This window comes from Ambystoma mexicanum, chromosome 8, assembly GCF_040938575.1.
Source record: "Ambystoma mexicanum isolate Mex_15411 chromosome 8, UKY_AmexF1_1, whole genome shotgun sequence".
NCBI classification, from domain to species: domain Eukaryota; kingdom Metazoa; phylum Chordata; class Amphibia; order Caudata; family Ambystomatidae; genus Ambystoma; species Ambystoma mexicanum.
In genome coordinates, this window is record NC_090929.1 from 1726159962 (window position 1) to 1726180927 (window position 20966).

General features: G+C 49.3%; 1 protein-coding gene across 2 annotated transcripts in view; it reads left to right on the forward strand.

The window, feature by feature from the left end:
- The window catches only part of LOC138473369 (zinc finger protein 793-like), a 731413-nt gene that overhangs the window by 523687 nt on the left and 186760 nt on the right, over positions 1-20966 (forward strand). The gene's annotated exons all lie outside the window — the stretch shown is intronic.

Genomic DNA, 20966 nt, shown 5'->3' on the forward strand with positions numbered 1-20966 from the left:
TGCAGAGACAAATGTGTGGCCTGGGGCAACATGGAGTGGGTAAGACGAACACTCCGATAAGTTTGAGTCATGTAGAGGGCTATATGTATCAATGTTCCCACCCTCTGATGATAAACCACCATTAATGTAATAAATATATTGCTTAAGTTTGCATAATACAGTGGCATGCACACTACTGCATTACTAGGAGTTGACTGTGGGTTCCCGAAGAACGCATCAATTCATACCTACGCCCGGTGCCACCTTCCTTCCTAATGCTCGGTGAATCCGAGGGAGAAGGGTTAACCAGTGCTCGTCGTTGTTGGTTTGTGCGCTGATGTGTATGTTTAAACGGGTACATGTATATCCGGATCACTGTTCTTGGTTGTGAAATAGTGCTGTTATTCTATGTGACTATTAGATGATATCATGGAAACAAGATAACCAAACAAGCAAATTTAAAAGTAAAATTCACTTTGTGGTGGTCTTCTTCATGTCCCCTTCAAACACGAAGAGGGATGCCAGGGTATAGCGCTACGACGTCATCCCTGGTACTTCACAAATCAAAACAACTTGACCTCGAGCTCATGTGTGTAAAACGGTGTTCATGATACAAAACAGTGAGGCTATTCCGATTAGGAAGGAAAAAATGGATATATAAAAACTATATACATTTTATTAGCCACATCAATGTAGTGTGTATAAAATCTTAATACAATGCATATAAAACATTTCATTTTATTCAAAGCGCCAAAAATAATCCACCCTTCACGTAGATAAAGTGACTTGTGTTTCCAGTGCTGATTTAGATCTCACAGAAAAAAGATCAAGAATGAATCGACTCGACAACAAAGGAAAAATTTACAAACACACACAGCAATGTAAACATTCTCAACACAAAGTAGTGCTCAACAATAGTAATTGATTCTACACAATCTCTAACATACACAAAAACCCTATTACATTCAATCATTAAAAGCAGATCTAGGGACAACCCAACATGTTTCTTTCTTTATGAACTGTGTAGAAAGTCTCTGGAAATTCTTCAGGGGTGAACAGCTTCCTCAGTTGTCTGTATCAACACCTTTCCCAACAGTCACAGATACATTAATCTGAGTTCTATCTAAATTAATGTAAAGTCTCCCCCTAAATACAGTCACAGCCATAGTCCTGGTTATTCTCCCTAAATCCTGTTGGCTCACCCTTATACTACCCAGCAACCATGAGTTTGGCAACACAAAAGGTTTGTAATTTGGGAGTCCAATTTGGCGCATCCCCATCCTTTATCCACCCAATCCTGTTCCATGAGTAAAAGCACCTGCTTCCACTTGCAGGGGATTCTAACCTTGCTGCTCTTTCTTTGAAGGATTGCATAAGCCCTTGCAGTGGAAATGTCCCACGCGTCCAGCGTTCTCGCATAATAGAACTATCAAGCTCCAACATGCACTAAACCACGCAACCCTTACTCACTGTCTACATAAAAAGGGGCGATTACATACAACCAATGTGTGCAATGACTCAGATAAGCAATCATCAGATGTGTTAACCCATGAGCAAGTCACATAACCTGGGCATTTGTCCATGAAATATACCAACAGCATTGCTTTTCCATCTGCTACCCTTACCTCCCCCGAATCCGGAATAAGGGCAGAAGGAGACATTTGTTCTTTTTTGTTGGCCTAAAAGTCTGAATGTTTATTATCACAACATTACTAAACACTACATGTTTGTCATCACTGCAAAATGTGTTGTAAAATGTTTTTCTCCAGCTGCGGCGACCAGCCTACTGCACCATCTCTAAATTGCTTCCACCATTTTCCAACCAAGTCCACTCTAGGCCAAAGCTCCCCCAACTGCTATTGTCTGTGCCCCGCCTGCGGATGGAGGAGTGCCGTTCTTGCCATGGGAAGCGAACCCTTTTAGATACCTCCAGCTCCCTTGCCGCTAGGCCTCAGGCCTGCCGCTAGGCCTCAGGAGCGTTTATCCCGAGAGGAGCGAAAACCCTGCCCGCTTTCCCACAGCTCGTTTGTAGTACCTACAGTGTGACTGGTCACTAAAACACTGCCACGCCACAGATGGGTCTGCGCCCATCCGTGGCTTCCCCCATCTATGGCTCATAGCTCCAGCAGCTTTGTGAACAGGTTCCAGAAAAACAAATCCATGCCCGCCATTGACAGATGCATGCCATCCTTGTCATAATACTCCGGAGACTTCAGGTTGATCAAACCGTGCCTGACCTGGGTGAAACCTCTGCCCCTGGAGAACTTGGCCATTGCCCCGTTCAACTTTCTATTTGATTTTTCCACCGCTGAATGACAGTCAGCTCCTTGCCACGTTTGCCTTGCCATAACCTCAGACCAAATGATTCCCTTCTCCCCTAACCGGGAGGCCAATTCCTGCAGGGTGCCCATCATTTCCCTCATTAGTGCCCCTCTGCCCAGGCTCGTGAGGTCGTTTCCATGTAGATGAATCATGAGCACGTCGGGCCCGGGGTATCTACTCAACAGCCCATGCACTTCCAGCTGCTCCCATCTTATCCCTGGCACCCCATGCCACCCGAAACTCACTTGCCGTCATTCTCTACCTGTCCAGGGGTCCATTTATGCCTGGCGCTTGTCATGAAGGAGTGACCCAACACCCAAACGGACCGCTTCCTCCTTACGACTGCTGTCTTTTGAGCGATGAGAAGGTGGCACATTAGCATCACATTTTGTCCAGTCTTATTTATCTCTTAAAACAGCTGGACTTCCATCCCCCTATTTCCTCCTATCCTCATGATTGCTTCTGGCCTCATGCCCAGCCCTGCTGCTGATGTGGCTGCCCCAATTCTGAACGAGTGGGTCCCGAAAACCCCCTCAGTTACTCCCATGTCCTTTAGCGCCATGTCCATCACGCACTTGAACTGATACCTGCTCAGGGCCACACCGTCCCTGTGCAGCTGGAGAGGCGCACTTCCTCCTGCTGGAGGTCTTACTTTTAGGTATGCGGCTAGACCGGCTACTGGACAGCATGGGCTTTCCTTAATGCTGTCGAGTGAGGTATGCGGCTAGACCGGCTACTGGACAGCATGGGCTTTCCTCAATGCTGAAGAGTGAGATATGCGGTGTTAGGAAAGATTTCGTAATTGTAGGTAATTTTCCTTCCATGTGGCAACCCCTAAACTTTTTGCTGTTGTTTTTCACCTTGTTCTTGACTTTGCCAGAGAAGTGCAGCCTTCTGCCGCACTCCTCTGGGCTTTCGCTCCTTTTCTTACGGGGAAACTGACATGCCCTTAAGACAGTCAGTACCGGGGAACGCTGTTTCCCGTAGTTTCTTTTATCATGTTGCGGCTTTTGTGCAACATGACACAAGAGGGCACTGTAAGCTAAGTTACAGCTCTCTTGGGTCTCTAGCCTTCTACAGGCCCTAGATACTCGTTTAGGATTGTATTTGATCGGTGCAAGTAATTCAGGGACGGGAATGGTGGCAGCAATCGTTTTCTTGTGTTTTGAGCTCCTTTTTGCGTTCTAAGCGCGTTTCCCGCGCTTAACCCAAAATGGTGGCCTGGCTCCCAAAATGGCCAGACCACGAGGCTCCTTTGTCCTGTCCGCTGACCGTCTTGCTCCCTTCACCTTCCCCAGGTCGAGCCGACCCGGGGCCTTCCTTATTTGGGCATGTACTTTCCCGCGAAACACGGATGCTTTCGCGGGCTTCTACATGTCTTGTGTGTGCCTCCAGGATGTGGGCTGGGATGTCTGGTCCCAATACACATCCTGGGTGCCAGAGAGTCTAGGGTGGTGTGAATGCCTGGGACCACGGTGGTCCGTGATTGGTCCACGAATGGTGTGAGTGTTGATGAGCGGATCTCCCATTGGGTCCCCTCCGTTTTGGCGCGAAGGGAACCGTGGATAAGAGGGGGCTGGAAACACCACTACCATGTCGATCTCCTGAGTTCTCACGAACGAAGGAATACAGGAGCCAAGTATCCTGCAAACAAGAGGCTGGACCGAGGAATCGCTGGTGACCCGCTGAAGGACTTCTCCTCTGCACTGCTGTCGCCTTGTGAAACCCTTTTCACCTTTGATCGAACCAGAAGGCCTGTACTGGTACTTCGACCTTTGGAATAGCGGGAACAGCTATTCTCGGCATCTTCACCATCTCCTGCCAGTAAGCCTTCGGAAGCGTCTCTGGGCCATCCAGCTGACTGACCAGCTTACACGGGAGTCTTGCTCTGTAACCGCCGCCAGGTTGTGTAGTATTTCGAGTCCTTGTCACTCTCACACGCTTCGTACACTTGGCGTTCCCAAGTCTGAAGTGAGTAGTGTACATTTGGCTCAGATACACACGGCCGCTCCGTTGCCCTGCTGTGGTAACAAACTGTGCAGGTTTCTTCGATTGGGAAGTCTTTTTACTCAACACGACGACGAGGCGTTCCCTGCTCTTCTGAACCTGCCAGCTGCTGAAACTGACACGGAGAAGCCTGGGTCTGCTTGCATCGGGGACCGGTGAGTAGCATAGCTAGGATCTGGTCGCCCTCCTGCAGGAGCCCATTGCTTTTCCCCGCTGTGTAAAACAGCACCCTTTTCCGTACTCGCGCTCTGCTTCTGCCCACTGTGGAGGCTGCGCTTGAGTCGCGGAACTTGTTCTCCTTCATTTGTGCACTGAACTGAACTGCCTGATTTCCTTAGAAGAGACTCTCCTTTTGCCCGTTGGCACCAGCGTGTGCAGGTACTTTTGAGCACAAGGCTCCACTCTTCGCAGGGCTTGGACTTCCATCTAGTTAGGTGCCTCTGAAGGCGAACTGAGTCTAAAGCATTGTATCGCACTGCCTGTTTTCCTTCCCTTGCAGGTGGACTACACATTTCGTGCATATAACGCTTGCGACTGTCGTATTTGTATATATATTGTGTTGATATGGTATGTGTTGGCTTAATATTGTGATACTGTGATTTTCTCGCTACGGTCATTGTTTTAAAGGCCTTAAAATAAATGTGTATATATTTTTGATATAACAACTGGTTGGAGTAGTTTGTAAGTGATCTTGCTTTGTGTGCTCATTGCGGGCTTTCAGTCACCCTCACCCCTCTTGAGACCTAGTCTTGACCGCCGCGATCGCTACCTTGATTGGTCTGGCTCGTCCAGAGGTTACCCTGTTCCAAGTAATTAGGTTGGCCTTCTGAACTTCTGCGCCACCAGGACGGAGTTCAGAAATCCGTCTTAACAAATTGGTGTACAGCGGTGGGATACGACTGAAGGTATCCAGTGTTGCGCACGAACTAAGGCATTTCAGGTTATTCCAACCAGGACACGTAGTGAGTTGTTGTAGTATAACTTTAAAAAGGCCATAGTCCTATCTAACAGTACGGAAACAAATACCTTGTTAACTTTAAATGCTTCCAAATCAGAAACATTGAAAAAGATGTGTGCGGAGAGAGGTGTTTCCTCTCAAGGCACGAAATTGGAAATGATCCAAAGAATCGTGGCGTGGCAAGAAGCGCAGCTTGACGCTATAACTTCTGAGGACAGTGCGGAAGGTGGTGGGGCTGCTCTCACTGGTAGAACCGACGGTTCTGCCGCCGCACTGATCCATCGCGACCACGAGGACAGGGAGGACGAGATGTCTAATGTTTCCTCTGCCAGTGCTGATGGGGAGGCTATGCTTGAATTCAAGAAGCAAGAGCTGCGGTTTAGGCAGCAGGAGCTTGAATTCAGCATAGCCAAACTAAAAATCGAACAGGCAGAAAAACAAAAAGACAGGGATCACCAGTTGGAACTGGCCAAGCTTCAGTTTGCAAATGGGTCCAAGGGTCCTGGACATGGGTCTGGGGCTTCCTCTCATCCACGGTTTCCGAAAGATCTGCTCAGTGTGTATGAAGAAAGGAATGACATTATGGACTGGCTGAATGCTTTTGAGTATGCATGCGAAGTTCAACAAGTTGACAATGCTGATAAGATTGCCTGGTTACTCAGCAGACTGCCCCATTCTGGCTGTAGTGCCATTATGGAAATGTCGAAGGCTGAGCGAGCTGATTTCGCAATGTTAAAGCAAACTCTCATTTTAAAGTTTGGGAAGACTCCGGCCCAATATTTGAAACGTTTCAGAGAGTATAAGAAAAAGGAAGGTGGTACTTGGGTATCTTATGTCACTGAATCCTTGAAAAACTTAACTGGCTGGGTCGAAGGTTATAAGGTTTCTACCTTCGAAGGCATGATAAATCTTGTCATGCTGGAACACATTTTTGCTTCTTCTTCCCCGGAGCTTAAGCAGCATTTGGCCGATTCGAAGGAGATAGATCCTAAGAAGCTGGCCATTGCAGCAGACTTATGGGTGTCACATCGAGTGTCCCATAAGGACAAAACTCATCCTGGTAAGCAGGAGGAAGGGAAAAAGTCCAAAGATATGGAGGGTGGAGAATCTGCTAAATCTTCTTCCCATAAGGGCCACAAAAAGAAAAATAAGGGTAGGACACAAGAGAACTCACAGGGTAGTGGAGGTCAGCCTCCGAAACAAAACTCTGGTTACAATAAGCCTCCCTATGTAAACAGACCCAATGGATCTTGTTTTGCTTGTTGAGCAACTGACCACGTGAAGGGGGATCCCCGTTGTAAGGTTAGACCTTTGGGGGTCCACTCCGCTAATCTGGCCTTCTCCTCCTACGAGGAAGAAGAGATTACAGGAGCATCCTTCTCCTCAGACTCATTTCCCAGCGGGATAGAGGCTGAGGTAGTTTTAGTGTCCCTGGGTTCCTGGGAGCCTAAAGTCGCAGAGGTTTATGCTAGGATTCCGGATAATACCAAGCACTACTTTAAAGACAGTGTGCTGATCAATGGAGTGGATACTCCAGCTCTTAGGGATAGTGGGTGCAGTCGCACTGTAGTGGATTCTACCTTGGTAGACTCAGAGGAAGTTGCCAGAGCTACTCTGATGCCCACTAAGTTGGCTGACGGCCCCCTCCGTATGTTTCCAGTAATACCTGTAAATCTTACTTTAAATGGTACAGCAGTCAGGATTCCAGTGAGCATTCAGAGAAACGTCCCGGGAAAGGTCTTGTTAGGTAATGATCTCAGAGCTTTAGGGCTCGTAGGAGACACTGCCGAAAGACCCTACACACGGTCTCAAGCACGGGCAGCATTGGCCAAGTCCAATACGCCGCCCCAGCCGAAGGGGAAACCCAAGGCGAAAGGAGTCGACAAGTCACGACGAGGGAAAGAGAATATTCCCCCGAGCTCGCCTACCACTGCGGTGGAGGAAGTTGGTCAATCGCCCGGGCCTGACGAGGAGGTGGCGATGCCTGAAGTATTCGACCCCAACGATCATCCTGAACTAAAAGACTTGTTAGTTGAAGGAGGTCCTGTCACCGGGGTCGGTGATATCTTCGTCCGAAAGTGTAGCTTCTGAAATCTCCCCCTCCCCCGACTCCTCACCTTCTTCTTCCTTCCAAGAACCCTTCTTTTCTTCGAGTAGACACCTTTTTTTTATGAAGATAGGGACGACCCCGGAAGGAAGCCACCGTGCTCCCCAAAGAAGGGAGACCAGGGGGCCCACCCCCGGGATCGACCAAGAGGGGAAAAAGCCTTAGGCACAAAAAACCCCTGTAGAATCGTTGGGTGTCTTGTAAACGTGGAACCAGGAGTACTCTAGGTAAGATCTGGTAGAAGTGACTGAAGACAACACGTGGAGTGAAGATTCAGAAACACAGGCAGTCCATTAAGAGGTCCGAGGAACTGGTACACAGGCTAAGTGAGGAAGTACTGAGGCAGCAAGCAAAGGCAGTCCAGGGGAACAGGCCGGAGTCTGGTACACGGGAGGTCACAGAAGCAATACTGAAGGTAGGTGAAGGAAGAGCGGGAAGAATAACAGACAGGAAAAGGAAAAATGCGGTAAGTGAAGATGGGAAGGTGGGAGGGGAAGCAAGATGGAAGGAGGGCAAAGGAGAATTATTGCGAACCAAGAGAGAAAGGGAAAGGCAGACAGATCCAGCGGAATGAATGACAGACAGGTTCAGACAGGGTACGAGGACCCGACCAGCAGCAAGCGAGAGAGCAGCACGAAAGCTACAGGCAGCAAGCAACACAGCCTACGGACGAACCCGGAAGCGTTGCAACGCGTCCGTGACCCGGAAGTGGCTGGTTAAAACACCGGGCCGCGGAGCGTCTAGCCAATCAGAATCAGAAAAAGGAAACCAGGAAACAGGGGGCGTGGCCGAAGCGAACGAAGCTAGGTTCCGCGTCGCCAGCGGCTCCATAGACGCCAAGAACTCGGCGGTATGACAGGTCCTGATAGGGACGAATTCAGTAAAGGCCAACGTGAGTGCCCATCTCTGGAAGGCCTAAGGAGACAGGCCTGCTCCCAGCTTGAGGGTGAACCTCCTGGGATGCATAGGATTTATTGGGAAGGTGGACTCCTGTATAGTGAGCCCACAGAGTCTACAGAAGGAGACCATAGGAGGTTGGTGGTTCCCCTTGCTGTTAGGCCCGTCCTCCTGCAGTTGGCGCATGAAGTTCCCCTTGCTGGTCACCTTGGTATGAAGAGGACCAAGCAAAGGTTATCCATGCACTTCTACTGGCACAAGATGGGGGTGCAAGTAGAAAGTCACTGCAGGAGTTGTGCCTCCTGCCAGTTGTCTGGTAAGGTTGGCCGTCTTAACATGCGGCTAGACCGGCTACTGGACAGCATGGGCTTTCCTTAATGCTGTAGAGTGTGATTGTTCTCCCCTTCCCTTTTTGGTCCGTCTTAGACCTTCTCAGATGTATCTGTGCCCGATCCCCTGCCACCATGACATCTTCCAGCCTCAAGAACCCAGTACCCTGGCCCTCCTTATTTTCCGGAACCAACTCGCTGACCATGAAAGCCCCAAAGAAGGCCAAGGTGAATGCTGCCTTGAACATGACAACCTCCCACTCATTCCTTCATAGTATTCCTATTAACCTGTGGAGATTCAACATGTCTACGGGGCACCTGGGATCGACTTTCTTCTCTGTACGTTTAGCCCAACGCTTCATTGCCATCCTGACAGTGTTCCTTAGTGGGGGTCAGGCTTCCCTCCCAATTTGTGGCAGTGGGCTATTGTTGCCAGGTGGTAAGCTACCCTGGCTCTGGTCTTCTGAGTCTACCAACCCCACCCGATGAAAGCGCACACTGAAGATCCTCCCTGGTGCTGTGCCAGGAAACCTTCCCTGAATGTCAGGAATTGCTCCCAACACACCTTGTATTGCCTCCCTGTGCCTGCTGCCCGCGCTGTACTGATGAGTGTGCCAAAATGTTCCCAATCATGCCCACCACTGGCTCTTGAAAGAGGTCATCGTGTTTCCATCTGGTCTGCTGCCCCAAAACCTTGCCAACTGGAAACGATAGAGAGTCAGCTGCTACGTTCTTTACACCCGGTATGTGACTCGCCCTCACTTCCAAATTTAAAGTGAGCAAGCTTGTTGCCAGCTCCCTGAGCAACTGCAAAACCCTTAAGTTGCGCAATGTCCCTTGATTTATGATCTGTAGCACTGCCAGGTTGTCTGACCACAGAATCACCCTTCTATTGGCCAGTGACGTCTCCCATAGCCGAAATGCCATCACAAGGGGAAACCACTCCAGCAGTGTGATGTCTCGGGTTATGCACTGCTCATGCCATGACGCCGGCCATGCATGTGCCCACCAATCCTTCCCCAGGATCCCCCCAAACCTGTGGGCCCCTGATGCCCACTGCTCCCTCCAGGGTAGCACCCCATTAAATCTATCCAGGACACCGTCCCACATCTTCAGATCCTCCTTTACTTCGTCACCCAGACAGACGTATTGAGATGCATGTTGCAGCCCCACAGTTTTCAATTCAATACTCCTGGCGAAAACCCTGCCCGCTGGGATCACCATACCGGCAAAAATTCAGTTTCCCTGCCAAGGTCTGTAGCTCCCTCAATGTCACCTTGTCCCTTCCCCCCCCAATCCCTTGAATGTCGTTTAGGTTCTCCACTTTATAACTTGGTAGCCTAGACTTCCCCTCCTCTGAGTCAATCTCAATCCCTAAGAACGTTCCCCTTGAGAGGGGTCCAACTGTCTTTCCTTTTGCTAAAGGGACCCCCCCATCCTGTGTCAGTGCCTTGAACTTGTCCATTAAAAGTACCACCTTCATCTGTCCCTTTCCTGCCGACGAACAGGAAGTCATCCAAGTAATGCATCCCTTTCCCGTCCCCGGCCCCCTCCTTTAGTGCGTATTCCAAAAACGTGCTACATTTCTCAAAGTATGCACAGGAAATTGAGCAACCCATGGGCAGGCATTTGTCGTAATAATACTGCCCATCGACCTTGAAGCCCAGCAGGTTATAGCTTTCTTTGTTGATTGGTAACAGCCTGAAAGCGGATTCAATGCCTGCCTTCCCCAATTAATTCCCCTTTTCCCATGGACTTCAACAGCTCTGCTGTATCCTCGAAGGAGGCGTAGTTCACCCGACAACTTTCCTCTGCGATGCCATCGTTCACTGATTCTCCTTCTGGGAAGGATAGGTGTTGGATGAGTCAAAACTGCCCCTCCTCCTTCTTGGGTGCCGATCCCAAGGGAGACACCTTGAAATTCTCAAAGGGGGGGTGGCGAAAGGACCCGCCACCCTTCCTAAATTAACTTCCTTGGAAATGTTCTGTTTCACTACCTCTGGCAGTTTTAGTGCTGAATGCAGGTTATCCGCCTGTCGGACCTGTGTAAGGGATTACAAACCCCCCCCCCCCTCCTTCCCAAATTAGCTCTGCATCTGCACTGCTATAGTAAGCGTTTAGAAATGGCACCATTTTGGCTAGGAGTATGGGTGTAGGCAGGCAGTTGTCAATTTCGCTTTGGATTCTCCTTTGGCTTTGTGTTGCTCTTTTTCCCCCCCATCACATGTCGTGCTATGGCTCCCAGCACATTTGGTGCATGCATGTTTGAATTTACAGGTTTTGCCAAAAGGATAATAGCCTTGCTGGAATTTTCCAGCATGTCGCTTGCTCCCCCTGCTGGTAGCTGTTGTGAATGTATGGTTGATAAGTTCATAAAGCCCCCGCATCCTCGGGGAATCTGTCTACCATAATGGATGCCGGCATTCGGAAATCAGCCAACCAATTGTGAATGCTCTCCTCCTTCACCCTCACCCTTTCTTCTTCTTCCTTTCCTTCACTGAAATTTGGCGCATGTCAAGCCCTGTTTGTTCCAAATCAAGCAAGGTGAAAATATCAATGATATGGCATTTCTAACATGCATATACACAAGTGTTTCAAGGCGCGACGTGGCAAGGGAGGGGGCACAGAGGGAAGACAGAGACCACGATCTTACTAGGCCAGGTAACATTGAGATTGCGCAAGTTCAGGGAGGAGGAAACGTGCCGGGGCCTTGGGGGCAGTGCAGTACATAGGATAAACAGTAAAATAAATAAAACAATGAATAAAAGTGCGGCCAGCTGGTGGCAATAAACTCCTTCCGCTATAGCCTTTTCTTTGATCAGTGCTGGGATATGCCACACCAAAGCGTTCCCCTTTGCCCGCACTGGTGCGAACCCTGGCATCACTCGCCCATAATTGGTACAAATCCCTGGCACCTCTCCTTGCCCCTGACCACTGGACACCATCGCGGCCACCTGATGTAGCTGCGTGACTACCCCTTGTGGCAGTACCCCAGGCCCGCTACCCGCTTGCCCCGGTGTACCAACGCCAAAGGCCCCAAACCCCCCCTGGCCCCAAGGCTCCCCCTGCCATTGAGCACCCCTCTCTGAGCATCCCCCTGCAGGTGAATGGCTTCTGCAAGCATTAACATTCCCACACAGCATTGGCCCATTGACCCCATTGCCCCATGCTTGCAAGCACTGCATCACTATACCTTTCACTTGCTCCATGGATGCAGGTCCATCTGATTCCTCCGCTGCAGTGATGGTTGCATGTATGCTGGGTCCACTGCTACTAGCCCTTGGAACATCTATGGGAGGAGCTGCTGCAGTGGCAACTCTAACTCCCACAGTTGTTTTCCCTGCTTCTCTTCTTTTCTTGGTGGATTGCGTTTGCTGTCTGATTGATTTTGCTTTCACCATCAGTGTCTTCCTCCTCTTGGCCCCTGGCTCCTCTTCTCCCATTCCAATCAGCTCCTGCATATCCAGCTCCTCTGTAGATGCAGAAAATAACAATGGGGACTGCGACCTGTCCCTTGAAGGTTCAGCTACTCCACCTTCCAGGTCCATTGCAACTTTCTGTAACCAGTTGGCCCCGTGCCTGGCTGCTGCCATCGTCGCCATCTGGAGAAATTGCTCGGTCTTTTTCAGCACTGCTCCCTCCTGGTGTGCCAACCCCTTGTGTCTCCATCTTTCGCCTCTTGCCCCGGCCTTTGGGAACTGTGCGTCTGTTCCTATTGCTTTATAAATCACTACTGCCACGCCTCCGCTGATCGGCGATTGTCCGCGTGCAGTTTGCGGTCCCTCTTCCTTCCTGCACTGGACCGGGTGTCTCCTTTTTTTGTTTGTTGTGTGTGTTCTTTATCAATCACCGCTGCGGCCCGTGAACTGCTCTGGTCTTGGTGGAGCTGCAGCCTGCAAGTCCCTTAAAAACTGTCAGATTTTTCCACACTCGCTCCCAAGCGTCTGCCGGTCTGCGCTTCCCTTGTCCTTCACTCACCTACGAGTCTCTGTGGGATGGCGCTCCCCCTTGCAGTTGCCACACTAGCCCACACCTGCCCGATACGAACCCGGACGGGCCACCAACGCCTCCTTGATTTCGGGATACTTGCGGGAGGATTTCTCACAGGCAGCGGCCCCCTGGCACACATGCACCGCCTGCTTCCCCAAGTCTGTGATGACTTCTGTCAGGATGGCTTTCTTCCTGGCGGCGGCCTCTTGGCACATGCACTGCCTACTTGCAATCGTAAGATGAAGAAACAGCTCTGGGACTCCTTCCTAGGAGCGTCGTTGCAGCAAAAGATGGTGCTGCCTGCTGGATGAGTCTCCTTATATCTCCTGGCTCCCGCCCCCTCCCTTTGTTAGTCTTTTGCGGGCATCCCGCCCCTTTCCTCTTTTGCAGGCTGCAGCCTGGATTTCACGGACTTTCGCCCACCTCCTGCAAGGGAAGGGAAGGAAGGCGGGCGACTGGTAGAAGACCATTGTGTGCCCGCACAGCTTCTTCCGGAGGAAGTCTCCCCTGCTACAGTCTACAAATCGATCCAGGGGCCGGGAAGTGTTGGAGAGGCTGAAGCACTACCTATGGCCAGTGATTGTATTCTGCTCTGTTGCCCATCTTGATTTCACATCACTTATCATTTGGTGACACAAGCACTTAATAAACTAAAAAGAAAATAAAAATACAAGAAATGTTGAATGATGTCTTAAATATATTCATCAGTTATTTGTTGTAACATTTCTCACAAGAATGGAAATTCTGTATCTTCTAGTAAATATCTTTTTTTTATTTGTTTAATTTGTCTCCGCCACATCCAGCATATTCCCTGGAGTTGTGCACCACGGGGAAAGTGCACTTGGAACACTAGCGTCTGCTTAGGGTGAAATGTTCCAAGCCCACTAGCCTAATCCCTGGAATTGTGCACCACAGGGCAAGTACACACTTATTTATTTATTCGTATTTTTAAATCGTTACATCAGCCCAGGGGCATTGAGACGCTGTTAGATATACATTGCTGGTTGCAAAGGGAGGCTTAATGGTTACACTGAGAATTGCATTTTACGGTTCATCTTGGAGCTACATAGCGATTGCATTACAGTACAGTTAGGAGTTTCAGCAGACGTAGCTTAGAGGCTAGGAGTGTTGTGTGGGGTTATATGAATAGTGTGGTTTTGAGAGATTTGCAAAAGGAGAACAAAGAGGGTTCTGCTCGGAGTGCGTTGGGAAGGGCATTCCAGAGTTTAGGTGCTATGTGAGGGAAGCTGATACCTCCGGTGTTGGCTCTTTTTATGGAAGGAACACAGAGTTGGTTTCCATGGTGGCTCCTTTTGGGGCAGTCGGAGGTGTTCTTGGTTATGGTTTCTGATAGGTAGGATGGGGCGGCGAGATTGATGCATTTGCGTGTAAGGGTGAGGATTTTGAAGTTGATTCTTTCCTTGACTGGGAGCCAGTGGGGATCACTTCTGGCCTGAGATGTATGGTCACTTTTGGGATGTGAAGAGCAGCGCAGAGCGCGTTATTTTGTACTATTTGGAGCCTGTTGATGTTTTTAGTTAAGGTGCCTGCCAGGAGGGCATTGCAGTAATCAAGGCTAGCTCCTATTGTGGCTCTCGCGATAGATGTTAGAAAGGGTTTTATGGCATTTATAAGTTTGGTGGTAAGTGGGCGTAGGAGATGGCGCTAACCTGTCTTGTCATAGAGAGTGTAGAGTCTAGGTAGAATCCAAGGATGTTTACAGATGTGGAGATTGGTATACTAGTGTTGTCAATGGTGACGTGAGTGTATTTGAGGTTGAGTTTAGATAGAACTTCCTTGGGGGGCCAGGATGATGACCTCGGTTCTATCACTATTTAAACAAAGACCATTGATTGCCATCCAGGTTTGGATGGTGGCATACATCTGGAGGAGAGCTTCTGTGTCTCGGTCATATTCTCCAGTGAGGGGGAAGAGGACTTGGGTATCGTCGGCACAATTTGTGTATGCTATGCCAAGCGCGTCCAACGTGTCAAAGAGAGGTTTGGTGAACAGGTTGTAGAGGGTAGGTGCAGTACATGAGCCCTGGGAGACTCCACAGTTGATGGTGGTGGGGGCTGCATTGGCCTGGTCTGAGTACACCTTCATAGCCCTTCCTTCTAAGAAAGAGGTTATACAGGAGGTGGCTTTGTGAGAGAAATGGGCTGCGTTGGACAGGTGGGCGGTAAGGATGTCATGGCCAACAAGATCAAACGCAGCGGAGAGATCGAGGAGGATCAGGAGAAGCAGGTTTGCCATCATCCATTATTTTGGTGAATTGGTTCTTTAAATCTATGAGGGCGGTTCCTGTGTCATGGCCTTTGCGGAAGGCAGATTGTCTTCTGCCTAAAATGGCATTAGTTTCCAGATAATGTTGGATTTGGTTGTGGGTGGCTTTGTCTAGAATTTAGTGGAGGAAGGGGACGTTGGTGATGGGGCGGTAGTTGTTGTGGCAGGCGGGGTCTTGGGTGTTTTTTAATTTTTTTATTTTAAGAGTGGGCGACCCCGGGCTGCTTTTAGGCTTTGTGGTACGATTCCTGGGGCGAATGATACATTAATGAATGCTGTGATGATAGGGATCAGTGAGTCTGCACACTGTTTTATGATGGTCGGGGACAGATGTCCCCTTTACAAGTGGAAGGTGTGATATGTTTCAGAAGGTCGGTAGGTTCCGTCTCTGTAACGTCTCTGAAGACGAAGAGGGGTGTTTGAGAGGATTATGTGGGGGTGGGCGGCAGAAGTGGACTGTCCTGTTTAGGAAGCGCTTTGTATTTTATTTATTTGTATAGCGCACCAGGCCCGAGGGCAACCGGGCGCATGTCTTATGGTAGATACATACATATATACATGTACATACATGAATGGCAGGGTACAGTTACAATCAGTCAATCAATCATTAAGAGCAAAGGCAGTGAAGTACAGGGCAGTGTCAGATGGCATGAGAAGGCAGTGGGTCAGATGTAGCGGATAGCCAGAGCTTGGCTTTGTGTTTGAATAAGGTAGGGGAAGGCATGGTTCTAATGGTGAGTGGCAGTGAGTTCCAGAGTGTGGCAGCAAGGACTGGGAAGCTAACAACTCCGACTGTCTGTAGTTTGTATCTGGGGATTGTGAGGCCGTGTGCTTGGGCAGATCTGAGAGATTGTGAGGGTATGTACTGAGAAAATCGAGGGGCTAGGTAGATGGGGGGCCTGGTTGTTTACACATTTGTGAGTGAGGGTCAGGGATTTGAGTGATATCCTTTGGGCAACTGAAAGCCAGTGTAGACTCTTCCTAGTTTCAGTGATATGTGCAGATCTAGGGATGTTGAGGGCCGCTCTAATAGCATTGTTTTGAGTAATCTGGAGTTTGTTGAGGATGAGTTGGTTGGTGCCTTGATAGAGTGCATTGCAGTAATCAAGTTTCGACATGACCAGGGTCCTGGCGAGGATGATGCAGTTTTGAGTGGAGAGGAAGGGGCGGTAAGCTGTGATCAGCTTGCATGTGTAAGCTGAAGTAGCAACGACTGCATTGGTTTGTCTGTTTAGGGAGAGGGTAGATTCCTAAGGTTTTGATGTCATTGGCCACTTTGATGGAGTTGCCATCGATGTTGAAGGTGCTGAACGAGGGGTCTAGCTTGTTTAGTCTTTGTTGGGTGCCCAGGATGAGGAGCTCCGTCTTGTCATTGAGACAAAGCTCGTGTTGGGCCATCCAGGCTTGGACAATTTGGTAGATGTCATTCAAAGTTGAGGAGTCTGCGATGTAGGGATGAGTATCTGGGTGTCATCTGCGTAGTTGGTATAGGTGACACCCAGATAGTCAAGCACATCAAACAAAGGTTTGGTAAATACATTGTGGAGTGTAGGAGATACACACAACCCTTGTGGAACTCGGCAGGGGACTGGGGATGGATCGGCCAATGAGGTGGGTGAAAATACTCTCATGTGCCTGTTATCCAGGAAGGAGCTAATCCAGTTTGTGGCTTTTTCCGAGAAGTGGGCAGCTGATCTCAAATGTTGGCAGAGGATTTGGTGATTAACCAAATCGAAAGCTGCCGAGAGATCCAGGAGTAGTAGGAGGGCTAGTTTGCCCTTGTCTTTTAAATCCTCAATTTGCGTTTTGAGGTCTTATAGGGCTTTTTCTGTCCCGTGCGTGGGTCTATACCCCGATTGTCTTGTGCCGAATAGGTTGTTATTCTCCAGATACTTCTGTATCTGCAAGTAGGCTGCTCTATCTATGATTTTTAGAAGGAACAGGACCGTGGTGATGGGTCTGAAGTTGGTAGGTATGGATGGATCCAATGTAGGTTTTTTCAGCAAAGGGATGAACCATGCGTCCTTCAGATTGTTAGGGACAATTCCAGAGTGAAATGAGGAGTTGATGAGGGCGGTAATGAAGGGAGCAAGGTCATGGGCCGATTCCTTGATGATGGGTGCAGGGCAGACATCACCTTGGCAATTGGTGCGTTTAAGGTTACCAATGATTTTTTCAACCTCTGGGATGGTGAGGGGTGTAAAGCTAAATGGAGGCTGGGTGAAGGTGGTGGTTGTTTTAGGTGCAGGGAATTTAGTAAGGGAAGGGGTAGTGAGGGATTTTTGTTTGGCATTGATTTTGGCTTGTTGGGTGGTTATTTTGGAGAGAAGAGCATTTTGTATATTGTTACACCAAGAGCTGTCTTTGCTGCAGGTATCTGGGATGGGCGATGGGGATTCTAATTCTTTGAGGATTTTGAATAACTCCTTCGTGTTGGATTCAACTTGCGAGATGCGCTGGTTGTAGGTCTTTCTTTGCTTGTATGATCGCTTCCTTGTAATTAAGGGATACGATGAAGAAGTTGTCTTTGTTGGAAGCACAAGGAAGGCTTTTCCAAAGTGTTTCCGCCTTGCGTTTTTCTTTGCGCAGGACTCTAAGTTGTGGAGTAAATCATGTGTTCAGATGGGCTCATTGTTTAGCTTTCCGTAGTTTAAGCGGAGCTATGGTGTCAATAGCTTTGAGCAAAGTTCAATAGCTTTGTGCGGTGTTAAACCATTAGCTAGAGTGCATTGATTCTCTTTTGTCTTCTAGGGTAGCTGTGGGTTCAGTGGCTTGGGTGAGAGCATGGGCAGAGGTGTTGGCCAGCAAGGTGGGGTCGTTGTTGAATGGAGGTTTAAGTTCAGGGATGGCGAGCAGAGGTGCGAGGTTGATTTTTTTGTTCGTTTTTTCTAGCTTCTGACTTTAGCGGGTGGGGCATACGAGAGCATCCTGCGAGTAGGAGTGGTGGGAATAGAGAATTGGATATAGTGGTGGTCAGTCTATGGGAGGTCTGAGATGTTAGTAATGGACGAGGAGCAGTTGTGGTCTACGATCCAGTCAATGGATCGGCCTTTGCAATTAGTAGGTGCTGTGATTTATGTTCGAATCCTATGTGGGTGAGTTCTTTTTCTAGGGAGGCGACTGCTTTGTCCTTAGGGTCATGCAGGCCTAGGTTGAGGTCACCGAGCAGGATGGTTTCGGTCAAGCTTTTTAGGTTATTCTCTATGATTTGGAGAGGTGCTTTTGGTAGTCTGGTGGCCTGTAGGTGATTAGGATATTTATGGTGCAATTGGGGGGGAAAGTGGCAGTTTGGCAATGAGATCAGCATGGTTTTCCCACTGTTGGTTGCCAATTCTGATGGAGAGGGTGTACTTGAAGATTAGGACTACGCCTCCAACTTTGGATGTCTTGCGGTCCTGTCTCAGGATAGTGTATACTTGAGCGAGGGCAAGTGAGATGGACGGGCCTGATGCTTCATGGAGCCAGGTTTCGGAGATGGCTAGTAGGTCAAGTTTATGGGAGGTGATGAGGTCATTGATCTCAAGTGCATGTTCAGGGAGGGGAGTGGTCGTTGATAAGCGTGCATTTCAATTCGGTGTGATCCGGTGTAGATGGTCGTTGGGTGTGTGTGCTGGAGTTTGGGCCATGGGGTGTAGTGAGTGAGTGAGTAAGTGAATGATTGGATGGATTGGAGCTGGGCATGGAGCATTGGATGTGGGGTTGGTACTGGTGGTGTGGAGGATGTGTGCGTGTTGACAGTGTGGAGGTGCAGGTCTGAAATTTCTAAGGTAAGTGGCGGGTGGGGTGCTGCGGTGAGTGATGTGTAGCTTGGTGCGTGCTCCGAGTCTGCAGAGTCTGGGGTGGCGGGAGGACTGTTCCTTAAGCTTGATGGTGTGGAGGCTGGGCTGGGTGTTGTGTAAGAGGGTAGATGTGGCGTGACTGTGGTCTAGTGGTGGTGAGAGTTGTGTGTGTGTGTGTGAGGGACATGCTGCTGGTTGGCCAGAAAGCGAATGTGATGAGTGAGATCGAGAAGGTGGTGAGGTGAAGTGTGGTGCACTGGGGTGGTGGTGCTGTTAAGTGGGTTCTGGGAGGATACATTTGTGCAGTACAATGACAGTATTATGCTTCATGCTAATGCAGATCTAACTAAGCAGATTCAGTAAACATTGTGTAAACAATGGGTATTCATAAGGCAGTGCTACAAAGAGCGTATGGGGAGTTCATACAGAATAACTAGGCAGCATCCGCTTCAATGTTCGAGACTAGCATGACATCTATAAGGCAGTATTACATATAACCAGAGCTGGCTGGGCGTTTCCGTTTTGATTCAACATTCTGGCATACATTCATATTACAGTGTACATGGTGCTGTATGGAAAATCATTTAAAAGGCGCAGCTGATAAGATTGGGATAGAGATGCTATGCACTATTCGTATAGCGAGTGCGCATCCGTATTGTTGTTTTTAGAGCAGTGTGACGCTAGTAGAAAACTGTGTAGTAACCACAAAAACAGTGAGGGCAATTAGTTACATTCGGAGTGCGTAGTTGATTCTAGAGAGTGAAGTCAGCCTTGTGATATACATGCTTGGTAAAGGCGTTGCAGAGACATTACGAGTAGTACATTTGCAAGGAGGTTGGAGGGGTAAATGGAGAGCGGGGGGCTGCAGATGGTCAGAGCTTTGACAATGGAGGATCGTCTGGTGGGACGTAGGAAGGTGGAGAGTTCCTGGCAGGGGAGGGAGATACTCTCAGCGAAAAGTAGATGTTGTGGAGACTCACCGAAGGGTTAGAAGTGAACCGCCGATTAAACGGGCAGCATAACGTCGCCTAGCGCCTGTAGCGCTCTGTCAGCTCAGTCAGTTCAGTCAGTAGCCTCCGCCTGCCGGCGGAATCCGATTGGGCAGAAAGCCTTTCAGGCAGCCAATCAGCTGTGGGTGCAGGCCACGATGCGAAAATGCGGGCTATTGAAAATATAGAACGGCCATTACAGAGAGTGGGGATCTGCGTGGTCGTTGATGGTATCTATCCCCAGGATCAGGATCACATGGAAGACTAGTGTCTGCTTAGGGTGAAATGTTCCAAGCCCACTAGCCTAATCCCTGGAATTGTGCACCACAGGGAAGTGCACGTGGAGCACTAGTGACTGCTTAGGGTGAAATGTTCCAAGCCCACTAGCCTAATCCCTGGAATTGTGCACCACGGGGAAGTGCACGTGGAGCACTAGTGACTGCTTAGGGTGAAATGTTCCAAGCCCACTAGCCTAATCCCTGGAATTGTGCACCACGGGGAAGTGCACGTGGAGCACTAGGGACTGCTTAGGGTGAAATGTTCCAAGCCCACTAGCCTAATCCCTGGAATTGTGCACCACGGGGAAGTGCACGTGGAGCACTAGTGACTGCTTAGGGTGAAATGTTCCAAGCCCACTAGCCTAATCCCTGGAATTGTGCACCACGGGGAAGTGCACGTGGAGGACTAGTGACTGCTTAGGGTGAAATGTTCCAAGCCCACTAGCCTAATCCCTGGAATTGTGCACCACGGGGAAGTGCACGTGGAGCACTAGTGACTGCTTAGGGTGAAATGTTCCAAGCCCACTAGCCTAATCCCTGGAATTGTGCACCACGGGGAAGTGCACGTGGAGCACTAGTGACTGCTTAGGGTGAAATGTTCCAAGCCCACTAGCCTAATCCCTGGAATTGTGCACCACGGGGAAGTGCACGTGGAGCACTAGTGACTGTTTAGGGTGAAATATTCCAAGCCCACTAGCCTAATCCCTGGAATTGTGCACCACGGGGAAGTGCACGTGGAGCACTAGTGACTGCTTAGGGTGAAATGTTCCAAGCCCACTAGCCTAATCCCTGGAATTGTGCACCACGGGGAAGTGCACGTGGAGCACTAGTGACTGCTTAGGGTGAAATATTCCAAGCCCACTGATGGTAGTTTCTTAACATAACGTCAATGAAAATATCTGTTAAAGGAACCAGTGTTCCTTCCCAACCCCTGAAACATTCGCCCGCCCTAATCCACCTCAGACCCGTACTCTTTACTCGTTGGTGTTCGATGCAGGAATGTCAAAACAGATTAAACATTCTCAGTGGATTTGTGAACACAAGA